General features: G+C 41.7%; 1 pseudogene; it reads right to left on the bottom strand.

Annotated features, from left to right (window-relative positions):
* Positions 1-457: 457 nt before the first annotated feature.
* On the bottom strand, positions 458-938 carry LOC134477210 (immunoglobulin heavy variable 3-11-like; annotated as a pseudogene).
* Positions 939-5,128: the final 4,190 nt, after the last annotated feature.

Genomic DNA, 5,128 nt, shown 5'->3' with positions numbered 1-5,128 from the left:
GGGAGCTGCAAGGTCACAGACGCTGTGCAGAGGAATGGAAATAATTTAGTTTTCTAACCTGAAACATTTACTCCTGCAATAGACAATGGTTCCTTATGAGGCGAAAACTAAGAATATCATTTTTATATAATGATGATGTGGTATTCAAAAGAAACTTAACTTCTCAAAATGTATTTTGGGTTGTATTGCCCTAAGAGACCAAAAAAATAGTATGTGTAAATAACGAAAACTGTGCTTGTATCTTAACTACCCTCTAAGTCATCTGCAGCTTGTGTAACTCCGGTCTCTTCCTGTGATGTGAAGACAGAGAGGAAACCCCAGAGGCCTTAAGGAAACCCTCAGTTACCTGCTTCCTGCTCTGCTCCCGCTTCCAGGGCCCTAGCCATGTCTCACTCAGTGGATCTCCATCGCCCCCTGCTGATCGTGAGCGCCCCTGCAGGGAGGTTTGTGTCTGGGCTCACAGTAACACTTTCTCACTGTGTCCAGAACAGTAATACACAGCCGTGTCCTCGGGTCTCAGGCCGCTTATCTGCAGATACAGCGTGTTCTTGCCGTTGTCCCTGGAGATGGTGAATCGACCCTTCACCGAGTTTGCATATTGTGTATCACTACTATCATCACTGATGCCTGCAATCCACTCCAGCCCCTTCCCTGGAGACTGGCGGATTCAGCTCATGTAGTAATCACTGAAGGTGAATCCCGAGGCCACGCAGGAGAGTCTCAGGGACCCCCCGGGCTGCACCAAGCCTCCCCCGGACTCTACCAGCTGCTCCTCACTCAAGACACCTGCAAACACAGGGATACTTTGTTCAGAAAAATATTACAAATGCCCTCTATTTATCATACTCATGTCTATTAACACACTCACTATCACTTGTTTTTCATCAATTACCTTTTAAAATGAAAGGGAGGAAAATCCAGATCATTGCAAACTCCATGGTGAGCCGTCTGTGCTCAGTCCTGATCATCAGAGGGCTGCACTCCTCTGTAGAGCTGCAGGGTGAGGGCTGGGCTGGCTTTCATCAGCACAGGGAGGCCCTATTTGCATGTCCTCCTCCTATATAGCCAGTTCTGTTGAGGAAGCCTCAGAAAGGGAAGAGTACTTTGAAAAGTGTTTAGGATATCCCTAATATATAGACCATTTGGTTTATTCCTATGTCTGTGTAATGATAAACACATAACATCATTTTTTTACTTCTTACATATATGTAATTAAGGGATTTGATGATTTACTATGTTTGCAGGTATGTACATAGAATGAGGAGTATAATGACCTATGAGACGTGAGCAATCTTTTATAAAACTTCAGTTCTCAACTGATGGTGGAGCAGTTCCAAGACAGAGTGGCCATGCTTCATGATGTTTTTCAAAGGTCTTCTTCTACTCAGAGAAACTGACAGGATTTTCTGTGTTGCATTAGACTCATAAAAGAATAGATAAGCAGTATCTTTGTCAAGCATATGTTCAAGAATCTGGTGTCTCATTTTTTTACCTCTGCATTAAGCTTTCCACTGTAAGGTACATTTAACAAATATATGTATTAAATTTAATGATGGATAAATGAGATGTATTTTGACACATACTACCAACATGATAATACTTACAATTTATGCCCATTGTCAAGATATTACAATTTATTACAATTTATGCCCATTGTCAAGATATGCTATGGAGCAGTACTCCTAAATGCTCCTGTTGTGTTTCATAAGTCTCCTTCTTTATTGTAGATTCTTCTTTATTGTAGATTCTTCCTCACCTGAAACATTTATTACTGCATGAGCCTGTCTATTTCTCTTAGTGATAAAATTAGCACTCTAATTTTCCACAGCATCTAAATTCTTAAGATTCTTGGTCTTCTTTTCAGTATATGCACATTCTTATTGCTGTACACAGGAATTCAGGTGAAAGGAAATGACAACAGTGTAGGTGTAAATGTAATCTGTCACCACCAAGTCCCTTTCATTGCTTGGGCTCTGGAGAATTCATATGTGAGGTAGCAAGGATGCAACATTCATTCTCCACAGTGTGCTCACACAGAGGAGACATTCATTCACTAAAAGGAAGCCCTCAGTCCTTAGCTTCCTTCTATGCACGTCCTCCGGGGCCACTCCGGTTCTCTGCAGATCCTCAGAGCTTTTTCACTAGTCAGAGCTTTCCCTAATGCTCCTATGAGTCCTCTCCTGCTCTCAAACACCCCCCTCTTCTTTGTTCTGAGCACCCCCTACTGGTCCGCGATACTCTGTACATAGCTTTGTGTCTGGGTTACCAGTTGCCTCGGCTTAGAAACTGTCTTACACAGTACTGCACGGTGGTGTTTTCCATGGATACTGAGGACAGTTGCTCAGAGAACTGGTTCTTGGCTGTCTTTAAATATACTGACTTTCAGGGATGAATTACAAGTTGTGCCTCCGCTCTTAATCATCCTGACACATTCACTCAGTTTCCTTCATGGTGGTTGAAGGATCCAGCTCCAGAGATAGCATAGCAGAGTGGAAGAAACCAGAGAATGGCAAGTCAGATCAAGACTGACTGTGAGTCCTTTGCTGAACCAGATCAGGTCTCTTGCAGCAGTAATTGAGACAGGATGGTAGAGAACACAGTGAGTCCTGAGATCAGATGCAGCATTTCCACATCACCTAGGAGCCAGCATCAAAACAGAAGGAACCTACATTGTTCTAGTTTCTTGAAGACCAGGTTTACAAATCTCTGAGTACATCTTAAACATTGAGATACACAAGAAATTAAGCCAGAATGAAATATGAGTTTATCTGTTAGCTCCTGAAGTATTTGCATGTGGGGAGCTATCTTGTACATGAAGGTCACAAGGAAACAGAGGATGCGCACATTTTTGAAACTGCCACTAAGTGAAAGAGTTGACTGAGCCCTCAACAAAGTCCGAGATCCTTGGGGTCCATTGCTCTAGGCCCAATCCTCCTAATCCATACAGAATATACAATGGAAGAGCTAGTCAGTGAGTTGTGTATGTTTTTGTTTGAGGTTTTTTGTTTTTTATTTTTTGTTAAAAAAAGGGTAAAACTAAACATTATGAAACAGAACAAAGCAGATCAGAAGAAAGCAATGTAAGTGACACAGAATTCAAAGCAAGACAATAGGGGATCTACAGTGGCTTCCATGTCTCTTGTTTTCTTCTAAATGGTTGTCTATATCTTTACACACAATGAATTCATACAAAACAAAATAATATAAAACTGACCAGGACGGAGTAAGAAGGCATTACAGGCCTTCAAAACCAGACAATATGAAAATTAACAATGGCTGACATAATGTCTCTGTTCTCTTCAAAATAGCTGTCCATACCTTCATGTATGTTGAAATTAAATAATACTAAATAGACTAAAACCACTCTGAACAAAGAATAGAAGCATTAATAGATTTCACAGCATGATGATATGGAATAAGCAATGGATATCATAATATGTTTTTCTTCAAATTAGCTGTTAATTTCATCACATGTAATATAATTATTTCTCATCAACTGTTTAGGAGAAGTTCTAGGCACATATAAGCCTCTACATGTATATCTGTCCTTGTTTTCCCGCTAATGGAGTTGTGTATGTTTACAGATGAAGGATGACTTTGCAGATATGAAAACTAGAACACAGGTCCCAGGCATAACGGGTGTGAGATACATACAACAAATGAGCATAGGGATTATGTGCATAACACAAAACATCAGTGCACATTCTATGGGCATATGTACACATGCGTTTTAGGGTCCTGCTTCAAATCAATTGTCATTCTCCATTCTGTATTTGTTCTTACCATCATTCATATATTCCAGGGTTTTAAGGCACTCTGATAAATGCTGTCATCTCATTCAATTGGGCAAATATTGCCTAAGACACAGAAGTTTTCATGAATTTTATGGACTATTAGACACTCATTGTATTTATCCTTGTGCATGTGAAATGTACTCATAATAATGTGTCTTCATGGGTTTATGTTAAGATACATTTATTTTCGACTCAAAGTTCCATGCATAATTTTCTACCTCACAGTAGATATTTACACTAGGTAGTGTAATCTGTACCCTATTGAAATACATTGTAGTTTTAGTGATGCATTTTTTCTGTAGCAAGGTGCATTTCTGTGAGGACACCTACAGCTCTCAGCTTCCTGCATGGTAGAGAACAATGCTGTACATTAAACTCACAGGTAAGCACAGAACCTGCTACTGAATTTTCCCTCTGTCTTAGCATCAGACATATTGGGAAAAACCAACAGTGTATCCTCTCCACTCACATATGAATTCGTGATACCTTAGGTAATGCGTAAAGCATTTTCTGTGGAACTCAGTAGCAAAGAATCATGAGGGTCCTTGCTGCATCTTACTGGAAAGCATTTCAATGCACCAAAAATAAATAAGAACTGCACCCCTCTGACTGACAGTCACCTTGCTACAGAAAAAAAAAATACTCAATCCCACGGAAGTATCTCCAGTTCTTTCCCTCATGCGTTCTGAGGAGGCCAAGCGTAATCCTAGTGCAACTCTAATTGTGCATCCTGGAGATGGGTCTGGTCAGTGTAGCATCCAGCATACCCGCAAGAAATGGAGTCTATGAGTCCCCACACCCTGGCTGAGCCCAGGGATTCACTTGCAGCATATGCCCATGCCTAGAAATCAGGACCCTGTGCTGCAGATACCACTAGGAATGGTAGCAGAGGAATGCAGCAGAGGACAGAGTCCAGAGGCTGTGTGTCCACTCAGGATTCTCTGAAGCTCCACCTATATAATGGATTCCCAGAAGGGACAGATGGGCAGACAACAGCATTCCCTTCTGATACTGGTGGATGTGGTGTCTGATCACATGGTTATCTGGAAATCAGGTATCTGGTGAACTGGTTTATTTCCATGAGGGACATCTGAGTTCTTCAGATACCTTGTCCCCAAGAAGGGCACAGTGATGTCCTGGTGGGCTTCAGATGCTGATCCTTCCCCTTTGGACCTCAGGACCCAGCTCAGGCTTGGACAGAGAGCCATCTCTGTGTCTCCCCAAGTTTGTGGCCTTCTCCCTGTAGCAATGTGTGTGTCCACTGTGCGATTCTTGCTGTCCCTCATGGATTTACCCAGATGTCCCAAAAACCCCATCAGGAGACATGTCATGCA

Source organism: Cavia porcellus, unplaced genomic scaffold (assembly GCF_034190915.1).
Source record: "Cavia porcellus strain 051 isolate PalLab524CR breed Dunkin Hartley unplaced genomic scaffold, mCavPor4.1 scaffold_8, whole genome shotgun sequence".
NCBI lineage: Eukaryota > Metazoa > Chordata > Mammalia > Rodentia > Caviidae > Cavia > Cavia porcellus.
This window is presented reverse-complemented; position numbering and strand designations above follow the sequence as displayed.